Source organism: Panicum virgatum, chromosome 7K (assembly GCF_016808335.1).
Source record: "Panicum virgatum strain AP13 chromosome 7K, P.virgatum_v5, whole genome shotgun sequence".
NCBI classification, from domain to species: Eukaryota; Viridiplantae; Streptophyta; class Magnoliopsida; order Poales; family Poaceae; genus Panicum; species Panicum virgatum.
The window spans coordinates 10831134-10851398 of record NC_053142.1 but is presented as its reverse complement, the minus strand read 5'-3'; the positions used below and the strand labels follow the sequence as shown (position 1 = coordinate 10851398).

Below are 20265 nucleotides of genomic sequence, written 5' to 3'. Positions count from 1 at the left end.
ATTCCTCAGCTTGGCACACAACAAAAAGAACTCGAGCCCCTCTGGGTGCCAGGGTTGCCACTCCTACACCCGATGGACGTACAACTCCAGGCAGACCTACAGGCCGCGATATTTCTTTCTGAAACTGGATTAACGCTAGAGGAGCCAATGGGGCAAGTGGAGGCAGAAATCCCTATCGCTCCCGTTCTTACTCCATTCCAGCATGGAAAACCTTTTGTCACTGAGGAAGAGGAGAAAAGTCTAGGCACGCAGATGTTCAATTTGCATAGATGGTACCTGCGAATGTCGAATGACGAAGGGAAAATGTTTGGAGTCAAGTATCGTGACCATGATTTCTTCCGCGGGGAGGACGACTTCTGGGTGTACTTCGAAAATTTATATCACATTTACCATCGACAAGCCCTCGACGCCTCTATCATCACCATTTGGGTTTTGTAAGTATCACTTACCTCTACATTAATACTTTTTGTTAACAAGAACATAATTATATGTGTACATTATAAAATTTCTATTGTATCATTTAGACAGGAGACCCAAAGAAGCCGAAAACATGGATGGCACCATCAGATCGGCTTCATGTCTCCTTTGCTAGTTAACCAGAAAGTGCTCAACGAAAATTACAAGGAAACATGCCAAAACATGTACGATTCGTTGACTAGGCAAAATTACAAATCCTATATATTCATACCATACAACTTTGGGTAAGTCTTGGTCGACTCAGTCCTCTGTTATATTACTAAATAAATACTAAGTCGCCTAATGCATGTATGTATATATCCTATCTATATCTGCAGTTATCATTGGATTTTACTCATACTTTCCGTAGAGACCGGCAATCTTATAGTCTTTGACTCAATGAGAAATCCAAAGTCCGCAATCCAACATATCCTAGACCCCTTGAACAGGTAAGTTCAGTTTGCACAATCAAATCCTTTTTCTATTAATAACAATTCATGAATATCAAACTTAACTTTGAGCATATGGTTTGGAAAAAATTTGTGGAAAATAACATAGGACGTGGTCAATGGATGCCCGAACTGAACGTTAACATGGATTATCTGGTATGTTGATTCATAAAGATTTGTCTAGTTAAGTACATAATCCCAAATTGTTCTAAATTGAGAAATTTATTTGTTTCTCCTTAAGTGTGCGAGACAACAACAAGGAACTGATTGGTGCGGGTACTACGTATGTGACTACTTGTACATCATGACTCCATGTGGGAAGACTACTGATGAAGACATGAGAGTACGTCCAAACCGTTCACTAGTATATTTTCATAATTGTACTAACGCACATGATGTTAATCCTTTTTTCCTAAATGATAGATGTATCAAATGGGGGATGAATGTTACTCTACTGATCGGATCAATGTCGTGTGCGAGCAGCTCGCCGGATTCATTTTGAACGAGATCTTGGATCCTAGAGGCGAGTTCTACCACGACGGTCACATCCATAGAGGACTTCCATCGAGCTCCTGAGGGGACCAGTAGTTGGACTACAAACATGACTTGTACATTTGTAAATATTTTTAAACATTATGCCTTGATGTTTGTAAATTTGTAAATTATATGCTCCCATTTCACTTTTAGTTAATTTCAAATATTCTCTGAAAACGAACACGAACGACCAATGAACGTATAGTACTGTAGAGCTTGAGTGCGTTTAGCAATTATAAAAGAATAAATAGTAATAAATATAACAAACAAAACTAGATTTGGGAAAAAAAAAGGAAAAAAGTCATTGGTACCGGTTGGTCTTTCCAAACGCTACCAATGGAAGCCTAAGGCACCGGTTGAAAAATCTGGTGTCTAAAGGCGAGGCCATTGGTCTCGGTTTGCAGGAACCGGTTGGAAAACCGGTGCCTAAGGTTGATTTCAACCGGTTCCCATGCCGGGTTTTCTAGTAGTGATCTATGCCATCTTATGGTTAGATTGTCAGAGACTAAACTACACAACAGGGAGACCGCTATCGAAGCGACGGGAGGAGCCCGTACACCCCGGCAGCTTTATGCACCTCCTACCCCATATACCGAACGAGGAGGATTACTCGGGCTCGAACAGGGCTGTCACCACCTGCCGGCTACCTCTACAAACCGTTGGTATAGTTGACATGCAGCAACTCTTAGCTAATCTTGACACCATGTCTACACTAGTAAGCGATACTCTAGTGTCCCGTGCGGAGCCCGCACCCTCCAGATGGATAGACATCACACTAGAGCAATCATACGAATACTGGAGTAGTTGATAGAGTTCTAAGAACGATATGTTAACCATCGCAAGCACAGGGCGATCATGCAATGCAAGCGTTGAACATTAACGCAACTAGATCAAGAAGCATATATCCGATAACTCAGAACATACTTCAAGCAGATATCGGTAACAATAGTCTAATTCTATTACAAACAACTGAATATTACAAGAGAGAGCTAGAGATGAATCAATACCAGAACTCTCAAGCAACTCTGGTGACTCGAAGATTCCTAGACTTCTCCTAAACTCCATTAAGCCTAAAGACTATGCAAGAGGTGAGTGAGGTGTTGTGTGTGTGTGTGTGTCCTATTCTCCACCCCCCTTGTATTTATAGAAGGGAGCCACAGGGTGAAACTTGCAGAACCACCTTAGGCATCCAACGAAGAGGTGACATGTGGCTGGTTGAGGTGGTGGGGCCCACCGGCCAGCTCGGCCGACCAGGCTGGTCGGCCGGCCTGCCCGAGGCTCCAACCGCCCCCAGCTTCTTCCAACAGGCTGTCTTGGGCCTCCTATTGTCTATTCACCGGGGCTTGCCTTGTCTTTGACTGGATTTGTGTTGGTTCTTGGGCTACACTTGGTCCAATTGAGCCTGAATTGTCGCTCTGATATTTTCTGTGATTTTATGTCGGGCTAAAGTGTGCTTGGAACCTGCATATTAGCTCAAAAACACAACTTGCATTTTCTACAAGGTGAAGTGTGGTTTAGGGACTGTTGACGGTCACTAACGACCTATTTTGACCGTCATCTCATGCACAAAAATGAACCATAATGTGGAATAAATGCTAGGATAGATTTATTTACTAACGAATTCCACAGATGACGTTCTAGAATGTGTGCAGGTGATTTCTAGCTGATTTTGCAGTATAATGGTGTGGTTTAATCCAAGACACGATGTTCCAGCGAATCAGGACGCGACATGTGTCAGAATATGGAGTAGAGGGCCCACTAGAGCAAGAAACCGACATGACAAAAGCCAATACCCGTGCCAATGACAAGTGGGCCCAGGAAGGAACCCATGGACCAAAAGGGAAGGTCGGTGGGCCCACTGTGAGGCCAGCCGACATGCCCGTGGGCCCCACCAACTTAAACTTGCCACGTGGAGGAAGCTTATTGGATGTATAAGTCGGTTTGCCAAGGATCAGATGCAGAAGACGTCTCCCTCGGCCATGGCTCCCTCCTATAAATATAGAGGGGGGGGGTGGAGAAATGAAACACAACACACCACACCCAACTCAACTCACCTTCTCCCTTGGAGCTTGAGGCCTTCATCCTAGATGCTTAGGTAGACTAGGAGGTGTAGAAGAAGAGGAGGAGATTGAGGAGGAGTCGGGGATGTGCCGGGTCTGTCGGCACTCTTCTCCGCTTGTACCTTGACAGATGCTTATTCGGTTGTAAGTGTTCGAGACTTTCTTTGCTTATTTAGAATTAGAGATTAGATCGCAAGTTATCATATCTGCCTTATATTAATTGATGTGTATGCTAACGAGTAGCATTTGATCTTAGCTTAATACCCCGGATAGAAAAGGGTAGTCTTGGCCAGTGCTAAGGTTAGTAGGGAAAGGTGTAGACGTGGTGTCTAGGCTGGACTATACCACTCAGTTGTCCGATAGTCCCACGGTTTGTAGAGGTAGCCGACAGGTGGTGACAGCCCTGTTCGAGCCCTAGTAATCCTCCACGTTCGGATATTGGATAGAGCATTATTACTGGAGCTGTCGGCTTGCATAAGCCGGTCGAAACTGGTAGCTCGAAGTATAACAACGAGTGATATCTTCTTCTAGGCATAGATTCTAGATCTAGAAAGTCCTCTCTTCTATCTTCTCAACACCGGCGTGTGTGTCCTTGGATGAGCCTGAACCCGTAGATAGCGTACTCACGTTCCTCAGTGGATACGATACCCTGGAATACTCTTGGGTGAAAGCTACAGCGGTATCCGTGCGCTTGCAGATTTTATTCGTGACGTTGCAAAATACCAACAAGCTTTCTGGCGCTGTTGCCGGGGAACGGTAGCTACATTATCTTCGGACTCAGTCATCCTCGTATCTTCTTTTTTCTTTTTCCTTGATTCTATCTCAACCCCTGCTACGCATGGAACAACTATCCCTTTTACAGCTCTCTTCGCCCAAGAGCGAGTTCTATGAGCCAGTACCCTCTGCTGACCCAATTCTTTCTACTAGCTATGAACTCGACTCAGGCTATATAGCCTTTGTTCAGGGAAATTCCTTTTTAGGAAGGGATTGTGAAAATCCCTACCATGATCTGCGCTTGTTCGAGCAGGTGTGTTCATGCAAGAAAATCTCGGGCATGACACACGAAACTCTTAAATGGAAGTTGTTTCCTTTTTCCCTTTCGGGAGAGGCGAAGGAATGGTACATTCATGTCGTAGGCTGTGTGAATGGAAGTTATACTGAACTTCGGGACAGATTCTGTTCTGCATTCTTCCCGCTTTCACGAATATGTGCATTACGAAACGAAAATTTTGACTTTCCGTCAGAATGATAAGGAATCAATCGGTGTAGCTTGGGTTAGATTTACCTTATTGGCAAAATCAGGCCCAGACTTGTCATTACCTGAGCATTTATTGCTTCAGCATTTCTATGTTGGTCTTGACAAGGAGTCTGCACATCATCTCAATCTCACCTCTGGAGGATCTTTCGCTCATCTTACCACAGCCGAGAGCAGGGATGTCCTCGACAAAATCTTGGACAGAACCTCTTTCGTTTGTATCCACGAGCCAGTTCCCACAGAGCCCGAGATGCGTCAAGCGGAACCTTCAAAAATTGAATCGGAACCCTCCGAAAGCCAATCAGTAGATTCGATCTATGAGACTACCCCTGAACAAAAATCCGAAACATTGGAGGAAGAAGACCCTCTACCTCCAGAGTTTCTCCGAAGTATCGAGCCGGATGTCTTTGAAGATTTCGGAAACACCTCAAGATACTTCTGTCAGAAGCGACCACCAAGTCCTGTCACTCCTACGGATCCCTCAGAGGATAATTTTCTTCGGGAGACGATTCAAGAGTTGACAACGTTGATAAGCAACGAGTGGCTGTAGGAAGGAGAATCATCTTTAATCCCAATCCATCTAAACTCTCCATCCTCATCATTCCGTTGCCATCTCCAAGATCAAAATGTGGATGCTCTCTATAGTCCCACTGTCAGCGCTAATCTCATGGCAGATGAGTTTGCCTTGGCTTTTCTAGGCAACTACAAGCTCACTCCGACAAACAGACATCTCAAGAGACCTTCAGGTTCTCTTGCGAGCCGTTATGGAATAATCACTGATGTGCCATTTTGGCACAATGATGTTAAAGTCCGTCTAAACTTTCATATCTTCGAAGATCTCAACTTTGATTTCTTGATAGGACATCCCCTTAAGGCTCTCTTTAATGATGTTTCTAAAGATGGATGTTTAAACATCAAGTTAGGGAAGGACACTTTCCACGTTCCCGTGGATCGAGCATTGACATGCTTAGTGGAAGATCTCCCTACTCCAGAGCCAATCGAGGAAATAATGGCCACTTCCACCTTCGAGTCTTCAGACTTCGAGGAGGATATCGAGGAAATGACAGAAGAAGTCAGCGATGCAGAAGAAGACCCCGATGAAACTTTCTGAACTGCCCGCGAATGAAAAGCCATCACGAGCCCCGATTGAGCTAAAGCCTTTACCTTCCGGGCTTAGATATGCCTTTCTGTATAGCGATGTAGAGTCTCCCGTGATCATTAGCGACAAACTCTTAGAAGAGGAGACGAACAAGCTCATTGCCATTTTAGAGAAGCATCGATCAGTCCTAGGCTATACCCTACAAGACCTCAAGGGCATCAGTCCTGCCCTTTGTACCCACCGAATCCCTTTGGATCCCGCAATAGCACCTTCTAGGGAACCCCAAAGAAGGTTGAACAATGCTATGAGGGGGGTGGTGAAGATGGAGGATGTGTATAGATTACAGAAAACTCAACAAGGCCACAAAGAAGGATCACTGCCCACTACCCTTCATCGATGAGATGCTAGAGTGGTTGGCGAAGCACTCCTACTTCTATTTTCTTGATGGCTATTCTGGTTACCATCAAATACCCATCCATCCCGATGATCAAAGCAACACTACGTTCAAATGCCCCTGTGGAACATATGCTTTCCGACAAATGTCGTTTGGGCTATGTAATGCACCCGTGTCATTCCAAAGGTGCATGATGTCTATTTTCTCCGACATGATCGAAGAAATTATGGAAGTTTTCATGGACGACTTCTCGGTCTATGGAATGACCATCGATCATTGCCTAGAAAACTTGGATAGAGTCTTGCAGAGATGCCAAGAGAAGGACCTGATCCTCAACTGGGAGAAATGTCAGTTCATGTTCCGTGAAGGCATCGTTCTAGGACACTTAGTGTTCGAGAGAGGGATAGAGGTGGACAAGGCGAAGATTGAAGTCATTGAACAACTTCCACCACCCATCAATGTGAAAGGAATCAGAAGCTTCCTTGGCCATGCCGGATTCTATCAAAGGTTCATCGCGAACTTCTCCCAGATCACTAGACCCCTCACAAGTCTCCTAGCCAAGGATGTTCCTTTCCAATTCACATATGAGTGCCATAAAGTCTTTGACACTCTCAAAAAGGAACTCATCTCAGCTCCGATCATTCAACCCCCAGATTGGAAGCTCCAGTTCGGGATCATGTGTGATGCTAGTGACTATGCGGTGGGGGCCGTACTTGGTCAAACCAAGGATAAGAAGCATCACGCGATCGCGTACGCAAGCAAGACACTCACTGGAGCTCAGCTCAATTACACCACGACAGAAAAAGAGCTCCTAGTAGTCGTCTTTGCTATCGACAAGTTTAGATCCTATCTAGTGGGGACAAAGGTCATCGTCTATATAGACCATGCCACACTCAAGTACCTCTTCACTAAAAAGGATGCTAAACCAAGGTTGATCAGATGGATTCTCCTACTCCAAGAATTTGATCTGGAAATTAAGGATAAGAAAGGAGTAGAGAATTCAGTGGCGTATCATTTATCGCGCATGACCAACACTAATACCCAAGACCCGCCGATAAATGACTTCCTACGGGATGATATGCTTCTCAAAGTAACAGCTTCGCACCCATGGTATGTGAATATTGTGAACTTCATGGTTTCGGGGTATATACCCCCAGGGGAGAGCAAAAAGAAGCTAGTTCAGGAGAGCAAACGCCACCTATGGGATGCACCATATCTGTACCGAGTCTGTGCAGATGGGTTACTCAGACATTGTGTACCTACGGCAGAAGGCCAAAAGATCATAGAAAAATGCCATGCAACACCATATGGAGGTCACTATGGTGTATTTCGCACTCAAGCGAAGATCTAGCAGAGCGGTTTCTATTGGCCATCTATGTATGAAGATACAAAGAACTTCCGAAGATGCCCAAACTGCCAGAGGCATGGAGGAATCATAGCTCGCAATGCAATGCCCCTGAACTACAATCTTCAAGTCAAACTTTTTGATGTCTGGGGTATTGATTACATGGGACCTTTTGTAAAATCCCAAGGATGCGAGTATATCTTGGTCGCCGTAGACTACGTCTCCAAATGGGTTGAAGCCATGCCATGCAGAGCCGCAGATGCAAAGCATGCCCGTATGATGTTCCATGAGATTATCTTTCCAAGGTTTGGCACACCACGGATGGTAATCAGTGACGGAGGGTCACACTTCATTAACTCGGCCTTCCGGAACTTTCTCAAGGAGCTAGGGACAAGGCACAACATCGCGACTCCGTATCATCCTCAGACCAGCGGTCAAGAAGAAACATCCAGCAAACAAATCGAGAACATTCTGCAGAAGACCGTGAATGAGATGGGGAGGGGATGGAAACTGAAGTTACCGGATGCACTCTGGGCATACCATACAGCATACAAGACACCCATTGGAATGTCACCCTATCAGCTTGTCTATGGGAAAACTTGCCACTTACCCGTAGAGCTGGGGCACAGAGCGCACTGGGCTATCCGGAAATGGAACATGGATCTTAAACTAGCCAGAGAGTACCGGAGGCCTCAGATCTCAGAACTAGAGGAATGGAGAGACAAAGCTTATCATAGTGCCTCAATTTACAAAGAAAGAACCAAGAGATGGCATGATAAGCGGTTGAAGCCCAAGAACTTCAACCCTGGAGACAAGGTATTGCTTTTCAATTCCAAGGTCAAGTTGTTTGGTCATGGGAAGCTACGAGGCAAATGGCAAGGACTGTACCACATCATCAACACATCACCTCATGGAGCCATCACGATACAAGATGATGGTGGTAATGCCTATAAGGTAAACAATCAATGACTCAAGCTTTTCCTAGATCATAATAAAGCTCTTGATGAAGAGATAGACGTGATTGACTTAGTCGATCACCTATTTATATCTAATAAGTGCCATATAGGCCAAAAGGGCAGGTGGGCCCATTCTACCTCTCATACACCTGACCCCACCTGCTGACCAGCATAAGCTGGGGCCCAATAGGGCCCGGCCTGGGTCGGACGACCCACCAGGTTGGCCGAACCTGGGCCAGCTCCAGTGAGGCCCAGCTTCGGTGCACAGCCTCCTTGACCCACCTAGAGCCCAATTCTGCGAGGGGCGACGGCGTTCGCGAAGAGAAAAAGGAGTTCTCGCACCTCTCTTCCTCTCTTCAGAAAACCTAAACCCTTCACCTTGTTTCCATCTATTCCCCAAAACATCCATTGATCCCAACAGCATCCCATCATCATCAACCCATGGCCAGCAAAGGAGATCCCAAAATCGTAGCCACCACGCCGACCAGGGGGCACGACATCTAGGGCCCCCACTCCACTGCACGCTCCCCCTCGCCTCTCAAGATCGCAAGATCCTGGGCACGCGCACAGAGCGCTTAATGATGGTGCTTAAGTGCAATTTTCACCTGTCAACTATACTCAATAATAAAGGAAAACTGCATGCCTTACTCGCATATTAGTATCACTAACATTGCTCCACAGTTTTTTTCGAGTTTTGTACATTTCAGATGAGCAGGAGCGGAATAAGATGAAAACATGCAGCAGACGCCATACAACTATGAAGAATATCGCTTCCGGCATCACCCACTTACAAGGAGGGCCCATTTGGTAGAGCAAATGGGCGCACCACGCATAATGCATACAAGGAAAGATATCAGGGCCCACATGTCAGCTTGCAAGAGAAGGATAAGGACGAGAGGTGGCCAGGTGGGGCCGGCCGACCCCCTGGTCGGCCGAACCTGGCCGGCCTCCCGTCCAGGTGCATTTCGAGGAGGAGTCAGCCCCAAGTCTCCTGATTACCTTCCATATGTGCATTTGGCGGGAACCGACCTCCACTAGTATAAATAGGGCCCCCTCTCACCCCTCACACACACACACACACTTCATTCCATTCTCTCCAAGAAGGCTCTCCTCTCTCTTGCTCTCTTAGCTAGGTAGTGGAGCTAGGCTAGTTCTCTTTAGCGAGCAAGTCATCCTCGGGGCCGTTGAGGAATCCTCGGCTCCTGGTATGGCTTTGTATCCGACTTGTCAAACTTCTATTCATAATATAGAGTTTTGCTATGGTTGCTTTACTATCTTGACAGTTTATCAATCCATGCTTAGTTTGTTCATAAGTTATGCTACGGTCTTGGTTAGGCCAGATGATCCGGGTATGGATAGAGGTTCGTTGTGCTTTCGGGCTTGCTCTAGTGTTTTACTAGTCCATCCGAAGGGTGGGAGACCTGGGGGCACTAGAGTAGTGACTTCATATACGAGCGTGGTGCTCGGGTATGCGGGATCCTTCGGATATGACCGTGCTCCATGGTGTGACTGGGGTAGACGGCAGGTGGTGACAGCCCTATCCGTCCATCTGTAATCGTATTGATTATACCACGAGAGTGGCACCCCTTGGGTGCAGTTGCTAGGATGGGTTCGGCGCCCTCATTTTTAGTGATTGCACTAAGGACTACCAACAGGCATTTCTGGCGCTGTTGCTAAGGATTAACTATTCCTAGTGATTGCGCTAAGAAATGTCAACAAGCATTTCTGGCACCGTTGCTGGGGACGGCATGTGAACAAAGATATTGTGCTGATATTAACTTAGACCTTGTACTCAGGATATAGTCTTTACTCTTTCAGGCTAATGTCACTTTATGTCTTCTTTTATTTTTTGATTTGAAAAGAAGACAAAGCTAGTGTATGACTGGTTTCTCCCTGCCAGAAAACTACACAGACAATCCAGAGAGGCTCTTGAGAAGGGCACGACATCGCGTCATTCCTCCTCTCGCTATCCTCCTGGCACAGGAACCCATTTCGGAAGCACCACTCGTTCTTGAGGATATGGCTGAAAAGACTCTCTGCGAGTTCTCCGTCCCCTCCACCGACAATGTGGCCACTGGCCCCAACATCAATGTCGGTGACATGAACTTCAAGCTCAAATCAATCCTCATCAACATGGTGCAGGCTAGCCCATTCTGTGGCAAGCCAAATGAGGACGCAAATGCATATTTGCAGAATTTTCTGGAGCTCTGCGACACCGTTGTCATATGGGGTGTCGCTGCTGACATTGTCAAGCTTCGTCTGTTTCCCTTTTCCCTCCTAGGGAAGGCGAAACTGTGGTTTTATAAGGAAAAGGACATCGACACCTGGGCCAAATGCTCCAAGGCGTTCCTCGCAAAATTCCTCCCGTTGGGCAAAACAAATACCCTGCGCGGGAAAATATCAAGTTTCCAGCAGACGGGGATGGAATCTGTAACACCCTAATTTAGTTTTCCTAATTCATAATAAATTTAATTGGCTTCAATTAAATTTCTAAGGTTTATTGTGTTTAGAATTTCATTTAATCCAATTTTTGATCCTCAAGTAATTAAAATTTTATCTAGGTTTAAATCTTGTTGTTGCATTCATGCTGATGCATAGTTTTTAATTGAGTGTGTGGTTTGAATTCAAACTTGTATTTGAATTCAAAGGTGCTTCTTTGTTTTAGAAATAGAAAAGGAGAAATAGAAAGAAACCCAAACCCTGTTGGCAGCCCAACCCTGTCAGCCCACCAATACCCGAAGCGGCCCATGGCCACTTTCTTTTTTCCCAGCCCAAACCAGTTTACTTCCACCCGCGGGCCCAGCCACTCCCTCGCGCGCGGCCCAGTAAACCCCGCACTCCCTCTCTCCTGGGCCCAGCTCCTCTCCTCTCCCGCTCGGCCCGTCACCGCGCGCGCGTTAGCCCCGCGGCCCAGCCGCTGCTCAGTCCGCGCGGAGCGCTCGCCCGCACCGCACGCTCTCGCCTCACCCGCTGACATTCCCGACCCACGCGTCAGCACTATCCCCTTCCCTTTCCTTTCGCTCTCCAGCGCAACTCCGCGCCGAGTTCACCGGCGAAACCGCCGGAGATTTCCTTTCCCCAACCGTGCCCGAGATCCCCGGATCCTCCCTTTAAACTCACCCGAGTCCTTTCCCCCCGCAGTACACTTTTCCCCTGCAACCTCCCCCGAAAACCTAGCCGCCGTTCGTGCCCTGCTCTGCGCCGCCCGGAGGTGAGGACTATCCGCCGTCGCGATTTCTCGCCGTCGATGCGGATCGGCCACATATGACCCCGGTTTCTGATTTGTAGAGACACTGCGCGTCCACCCGTGAAGCCAGGAACCCGGGCAAGCCCTACGTCATCTGGACCGCGAACGCCGTCACGCCTCCGCCGTAGGCCTTCGCCACCGACGATCCTGCGTGGTTTTCCCGTCCAAATCCCAACCCCGGTAAGCCTCACTTCACTCTTCTTTCACTTGTGCGCTAGTGATTAGAGTGTGTGACCCACTCTAGGTGCCAGCACACCCGTTGCCGGTGGACCAGCGCCGCCGCGCCATGGCGAGGTCTCCCCTGCGCGGCACGCTAGGCCCCGCAAGGCGTACCATAGGACGAGCCGCGTTTTGGGCATACCCCTGACCCCGTTGCACACATCCCCGCACCGCCTTAGGCTAGCAGCACCCGCCCCGGCAAACCTCGTCGAGCAGCCCTGCCTTGCAGCCCCGCCTTCGCCGCCGCACGCGCCATCCAGCTCCCTACGGCCCCGTGCAAACCACCCTGGAAGGTCACCTGTGCCACGCTCTAGCTGCCCAACCCGATCCCAAGCCGAATCAAGGACGAAATCGCCCGATTTCATCACGGCGGCGAGTCCTGCGCCGCCGAGCCGCCTTCGCCGTCGAGGGCCATGCTCCCAGTCCCGCACCACCTCCCTAGGTACCCCAGTGGACTACCCATGCCGAGCTCGTTCTTTTTCCCCAAACCGCACCCCAAACGAACCCCGGTAGCGTCCTAGCCGCTAACTCCGGCCGGGCGCCGCCGCCCCGCGCGCCCGACCGCCCTGGGCCGCACGATCTCTATCGAACGGCCCAAAACAGATCTAGCCCAGGTCAACTAGACCACATAACGGTCAGCACACGGTCTTTTGCATAAAAGCTCCTGCGTTCTCTGAGTATCAACCCGCCGTCCCCGCCCGTGTAAAGATATTTCAAACCAAGTCCTGTTTTTTTCACTTAACCCCCTGAACTTTCCCAGAATAGAACCCGCCGTCCTGACTTGTTCTTTTATGAGTTAGACCCTGGAGTTAACGGTTAATTACGTTTAGGCCCTCGGTTTTTGCAGAAAACCCCCTGGAACCTTAGTTTTCTTACAGTTTAGTCCCTGAACCTTGTTTTTAGCCTAGAATATGCGTTTTAGCTCCGTTTTAGGTGTTCTTTATATCCACGCGATCGTTGTAACGTGTAGAATAGGTTTAGACTAGTTTAGTGCGCTGTTTTCATGTATTGTTGTACTGTTTCGTAGTTTTTGCTAGTGTTTGCGTGTATGCTTATTGTTTTTGGCCATGTGTTCGTGAGTAGACGTTGATCCATCTGAGGAGCCCCAGTACCAGTACCCGGAGCAGCTTTCATTTTCAGATCAGTTTGAGCAGCAGCAGGAATAGTTTGAGGAAGGCAAGTATAACATGAACACCACCTATCACCTTAAATACATTTTCATACTGCATTTTAATACTGTGTCCCTATAAGGATTCCCTAGCCACATTTATCCTTTATATATATCCCTTGGGTTGCATTTTGGTTAGTTGTGCTAGGTGCCGCGCTATAACACATAATGGTCCTTTTTAATTAATTTGATTAATGGTATATGCAACTTAATTCTGAGAGTGGCCCTCTGTGTGGCTTGAGTGGCTCACATCTCATTAAAAGTGGTTTTGTTAGAAACATGGTTTAGGGGGCCAGCATGGTGCTTACTGCCTGGTTGGCCACTCTCCATAAGGACCGGTTCATAGAGCGACAACCTGGGATAACAGCGCTACCACAAGACTGGAATGGGACGGTCTTGGCTTACTAATTAGGCCATTTTGGTTCGGGAGTAACTTACCGACGGGGCAAGAGGGGAGTCGAGCCTCAATGGTGCCCAGGCTGCGAGGCTTGGTCTGCGCACCCCTCGAGGTGGGTACCATCGTTGCATTGCCTGAATCCTTAGCGGTTACACCTTACCAACGTGTCCTTTATAACGGCCTCGTAGTGAGTCGCTAGTCATCTCACCTAAGGAAGTGTGATGAACAACTAGCGTAGCTCACGACTTGTGGGTAAAGATGTGCAACCTCTGCAGAGTGTAAAACTAGTATACTAGCCGTGCTCACGGTCATGAGCGGCCCAGATCCTCCTTTTGATTAGTGGGGTTAGCTCCTTCCGACGAGGGGGTGCCTCTCGGGGTTACCTTGGTGGTTGTGGTTTGGTTCTCAGTAGTAACATGATTAATTTTGATTAATTACTATGTAACTGGGTTTATGGTAATTCATCAACTTGTAGTAAATAGCTTTAATAAAATTTTGCCAACACTTAAAAGCTAATGCAGTTGAGTCAGCCAACCTTAGAGCCTCATAGTTTGTGTTATACTTGTTGAGTACGGTTGTGTACTCACTCTTGCCTCTTCTCTACTTTTTCCTCTTGGATACTCTACTGCTGCTCAGTTCCTGCCGACGCGAGGGAGTTCGCTCAGCGCTACCAGGACTACGAGGACTTCTAGGCGTTTCGTCTCCCAGTCGACGTCCCTGTGGCGCCCTGCTCAGCTTCGGAGAGTTTTTACCGTATTTGTACTTCGCTTCCGCTGTATCAGACATTTTTGTCATTAATGTAATAAATAACATTCGTATTCGCTTTATTATATCTTTTTACGTGATATGTGCTATGATATACTGTTCATTCTGTTGTATATACGTGTGACTTGATCCTGGCACGCATATGATTGCTCGGTTTATGTCCTTTTATAAACCGGGTGTTACAGAATCCATCCCAGAAGCTTGGGAGAGGCTTCAGGAATACATCCTGGCCTGTCCTCATCACGGCATGGATGAGTGGCTCGTCCTGCAAAGCTTCTACAACGGGCTCACAATGACATCTCGAGCCAATATTGATGCCGCTGCTGGAGGAGCCTTCCTCAACCTGACCATAGACAAATCCAAAGCATTGGTCGAGAAGATGGTCTCCAATCAGGGGTGGAGCGATGAACAACTCCAACACCGCACCAAGGGCACGCATACCGTCAAGGAGACGGATATGATCGTTGCCAAACTGGACCTCCTACTGAAGCATCTCAGCGAAAGGGCCGAATTCAAGAAGCATAGAGAAAACTATGCTCGTGCCATGGAATCGCACTTCACGTGTGAAGTCTGTGGTAATGATGGACACTCGGGGAATGATTGCCCCGAAACCCGTGAAGACTGCGCCTACCTCAACAACAACAACAACGGGTACCATCCACAACAAGGAGGCCAGGGGTGGAACCAGCCACGTCCACCTTTTCAGGGAGGTAATAACTACAATCCTTCTTATAATTCGAATTTCAATTCAAACCAACCTCCCTTGAGAGAACTTGTTCTTGGCCAAGTTAAAATCAACGAAAATATAAATAAAAAGCACTTGGCCAATGATAAATCCCTGGAAAGTTTAAATGTTAAGCTTGAAGATTTGTCTTCTACTCTTAAAAACTAGTTAAGTTTCAACAAAATGATCGAAACCCAGCTTGCTCAAATTGCTGCTTCGTTGCCGGCTGTTGAGAGCGGGAAGATCCAGGGGCAACCCGAGTCTCCCGTTGAAAATGTCAGCATGGTGTCTACCGGACGGGATAACTCGTCCCGGAGGCCACCACACGTTAACCATGCAGGTAGGTACTATCCCCCAAGGAACAACGTTTGGGATGGAATGGTGGCCGCGGTGCAAGAGGATCCAGGGGTCCCCATGATCAGCTGCTTGATCTACATCAAACACTTCGAGCGATGCCTATGCGATCTAGGGGCAAGCGTGAATATAATGCCCAAGGTAATATATGAAGCACTTGAATATCCTACTCTTTCCCCCAGCAACTATGCTCGTACAGCTTGCAGATTCAACCATTCGGTATCCCGAAGGGATAGCCGAACACGTTTTCGTACGAGTACGAGACTCCTTTGTCCTTGCCGACTTTGTGGTAATGGATATGGAGGGCGACCTAGGAGTCGACCTCGTATTTGGGCGACCTTTTCTAAGGTCTGCCAAGGCAAGGATCGATGTCAGAAAGGGAGAAATCCGTTTTCGTGTCGGAAGGGAGGATATGTTTTTCAGGTTCAAGAAGAAGGAAGAGCAGCGCTTCATGATCTAACAAGACAGTGAAGGGCAAGCACTCTGGGGTGCATCAGAACCCCAGCCAGAACAATGACCCTCCGCACCTAAAAGAAAGAAGAAGGAAAAGAAGGTGTGGCGGAAGGTCGAGAGTTCGGCCTCGTTCAGTTCTCCAGGACGAGCCGACGAATGATAAGAACAATGGAGAAAAGTCGTGCATGTCGAACTTTAAACGACGCGCCCTTGCCAAATGTAAATTGGTATTTATCTCATGTTTGTGTCATCCGCTTTTCAACATTTTCTTTGCACCTTATTTGTTTTTCTCCACTGTATGTTTGAAATTTTCAAAATTGTTTTCTGCATGCTGAAATTTTTTCTAGCACTTTTCCCTTTTTACAAAAAATACCAAAAATATTTTCTGAGTTTTTAATCCTTTGGGAAAAATAATTTGGACATTTTTTCGAGCAAACTTTTGGCCGTGCAACATATTTTCAAAGAACTTAACCATTGAGGAAGCACCAGGCCGAAGGGGGGCACCAGGGCCAACGGCTCCTGGGCCCCACCTTCTCCAATGGCTCCATAGTTGTTGTGGCTTGCCTCTCCTCTGGTGCACGCGCCATCTTCTCTTTAAATAGGGGCCGAGAGCGGTGTTGAGCTCTCTCATACTCACACACTCACTCACACTCCCTCTCACACATTCTTGCTCGAGTTTCCATTGGATTTTGGCTTAAGTTTGGTTTCAAGAAATCTCTCTCTCTCATTTCTTTGCTGCAAGATTGATCACATTTTTGGAGGAACAACTCTCGGGTAAGAAATTCATTTTGATTTCGCTAACATAACCCGAATCGAGTTGTTCTCATTTGTTCTTGTTCGTTCTCGTTGCAAGCATGAGAGGTATAGGGCGGAAAATTTTCGGAGCTCTCAAGAGGATGACGAGGTTGGGCTCGTCCCGTTCGCAGGGCGAGTCGAGCTCTCATCATTCCCCCGAACCTGCACCAACACCGACTACAATGGATTATGAGCAAGACGAACAAGAAGAACAGTTCATGCAGCAGCAACCTCAGCCTCAACCACAACAATATGAGGCTGGAGGTTTGTCATGGCAGAGTGCCAGCTCCACCGAGTGGGCACGGCAGGCCTTAGGGCACTGGTCCACCAGTTCTAGCTCTAGTTGACCCCCGCGACGTACAGCTTCGTCCAGAGGGATTGCCACTCTGACTCGGCAGATGGGCGAGCTGAACGTGCGCACCAGCAACATCGAAGAGTCGCTGGGCCAGCACATCGAGTCAACTCAAAACTGGCAGCGATACATAGGCGAGAGAATCCGCAACCTGGAGCAGCAACAGCAGCAATCCCAGGAGGATTAGAGGGCCTACTACCGTTGGGATGGGTTTGATCCCAACTAGCAGCAGTGAGCCTGAAGCTAGCTTGGGGGAGGACCCCCATGAGAGGTACCTTGTATCAAACTCTACCTTTACCGCTTTTCAAAACCTTGCATGAAACCAAACAAAAATTTGCAAAATTCTAAAAATCCAAAAAAATTTGCATAACTAAAATCAAATAAAAATTGACAAAACCTTTAAAAACCCAAAAATATTTACTTGCTTTCCAGTATGTGTAGTAAGCATGTGTAGTTTTTCCTTGTTGAGATGATGAATAGTTGCTCTGTTAGTTCCTTTCATATGCCTAGTTACAACCTTGTGCTCTCCCTAAGTTCTGAGTTTGGTGGCTAGATGTTCAAACCTTGAGTTTGAAACTTGTGGGTAGCGAAAAGCAGAATTCGAATCTAGGTTGTTGTGGGTTATAATATGACTGAAAAGAGTTGCTATGATCTTCTCCTACGTGATGCTTGATATCCGGAGTATTTCTTTTCAAAAATTCAAAAATAAAATAAAGTTCCTCGGTGATATGCAATTCCTATCCAGAGCCATATGAGTTACAAGTTTGAAAAGCCTTTTCTACATATGCAACATGTCTTCTCATTGAGCTTTGTCAAATTATTGTGACCCTTTGTGAGAATCACTTCATACGCCCATGATCCCGTACACGTCCACTCACATGCTATACTTCTAACACCTGGAAGATAACAAGTACATCCATCCATCCACAAATAAAACTCCATGTTGTACCATGTTTATCTCTCTCCAAAGTTATCATCATGATGTATGGGCTATACAAAAAGAAATAAAAGATGCATACTCAAAGAAAGTATGCCACATGCCCACAAGGCATGTCAAAAAAAAGAGAAAATATGCATACCCAAAGAAGATATGCCACACACCCACAAGATGTGTCAAAAAAAAGAGAGAGAGAAAAAGAAAATATAGCCCATACCAAAAACATTACAAGGGAAAGAGAATTCATATAAAGGAGTTTTCATCCATCATCCACCAAAAATATTCACACACTTGCACATCTTGATCAAGGCTTATGACTTGTTTCTCCTTTGGATCCGGTCTTTGACTTAGCGAAATATGAGAAGCAAGGTTGCCATCATATCCTCCATACCTACAGATCCACCAAAAAGAAGCCATTAGAAGTAGGGTGGAAAAAGAAAGGCGCATAAAAAAGGGCCTTGGTAAGGAATGAATCACATTTTAGCGATCCGAGAGAACACCTGAGGAACTTACAAATTTCTTTTCAAAAACTTTATAAACCTCCGGATTGACGGTTGAACAAAGGAGTGGTAAGTGGTACTCTACAAGCCGTTCTGACCCTTAACCGCCAAAGATGAGGATGATGCTATAAGCCCCACAGGAGTAAGGTAAAAGGTGCGAACAAGGCCAACTTATTCAGAATAAAGGTAAGAACACTCGGTTGTGCCTTGGGCATAAGTCAGGAATGCAACATTGTAGCAACCCCTGATCAACAACCTAAGTCTAAAACTTTGCTCGGGACAAGCAAAGGGCTAGCTTGGGGGAGTTGTTGATGGTGCTTAAGTGCCATTATCACCCTTCAACTATACTCAATAATAAAGGAAAACTGAATGCCTTACTCGCATATTTGTATCGCTAACCTTGCTCCATAGTTGTTTTCGAGTTTTGTACATTTCATATGAGCAGGAGCGGAATAAGACAAAAACACGCAGCAGACGCCATACAACTACGCAGAATATCGCGTTCGGCGTCACCCACTTACAAGGAGGGCCCATTTGCCACGCATAATGCATACAAAGAAAGATATCAGGGCCGACATGTCAGCCTGCCAGAGAAGGATAAGGACGAGAGGTGGCCAGGTGGGGCCGGCCGACCCCCTGGGTTGGCTGAACCTGGCCGGCCTCCCGTCCAGGTGCATTTCGAGGAGGAGTCAGCCCCAAGTCTCCTGATTACCTTCCATACGTGCATTTGGCGGGAACCGACCTCCACTAGTATAAATAGGGCCCCTTCTCACCCCTCACACACACACACACTTCATTCCATTCTCTCCAAGAAGGCTCTCCTCTCTCTTGCTCTCCTAGCTAGGTAGTGGAGCTAGGCTAGTTCTCTTTAGCGAGCAAGTAGTCCTCGGGGTCGTTGAGCAATCCTCGACTCCTGGTATGGCTTTGTATCCGACTTGTCAGACTTCTATTCATAATATAGAGTTTTGCCATGGTTGCTTTACTATCTTGATAGTTTATCAATCCATGCTTAGTTTATTCATAAGTTATGCTACGGTCTTGGTTAGGCCAAATGATCCGGGTATGGATAGAGGTTCGTTGTGCTTTCGGGCTTGCTCTAGTGTTTTACTCGTCCATCCGAAGGGTGGGAGACCTGGGGGCACTAGAGTAGTGACTTCATATACGAGCATGGTGCTCGGGTATGCGGGATCCTTCGGATATGACCGTGCTCCATGGTGTGACTGGGGTAGACGGCAGGTGGTGACAGCCCTGTCCGTCCGGCGTAACAGCGGTGTTGCGTTTAGCGTACTCCCCGATGTTCGGGTTCGGTGTAGGAGTTCATGCAAAGAGGTAACGGGACTGGATGTACTACGATGCGGGACCTTCTCCCCGCTATCCTATTTTCCTGGCACCTACAGTCCTAACCATGATCTAACATGACCCCAACTTTGGATAAAAGCACTAGGACACCTAACCTAGCCTAAGCTCCAGCTGACTTGACATAGGATAGAGTAGTTCTTTGTTTTATAGTTTCTCTCCTTTATTCCTTCCTCTTGGAGTGTGGATGTGTGCTGTGTCGCATTACCCTTGCTTATTCTTTATCTGTACTTACCCCTGTTAGTGTCTTGCCTATTGCTTGAGGCACAATGTCATGGTTAATGTTAAGTACAATACCTTTGCCACTACCGTCCTTTGGGACACAAATAAATGATGATACCCTTACTCTCCAGGTGAAATGCTACAATGGTATATCCGTGCACTTGCGGATCCATCTGTAATTGTATTGATTATACCACGAGAGTGGCACCCCTTTGGTGCAGTTGCTAG

General features: G+C 47.0%; 1 non-coding gene across 1 annotated transcript; it reads right to left on the bottom strand.

Moving 5' to 3' along the window:
- Positions 1–14490: 14490 nt before the first annotated feature.
- On the bottom strand, positions 14491–14593 carry LOC120643209. The gene has a single exon (XR_005662899.1). It is a non-coding gene; the product is annotated as a small nucleolar RNA R71 (small nucleolar RNA).
- Between the last annotated feature and the right edge of the window lie 5672 nt (positions 14594–20265).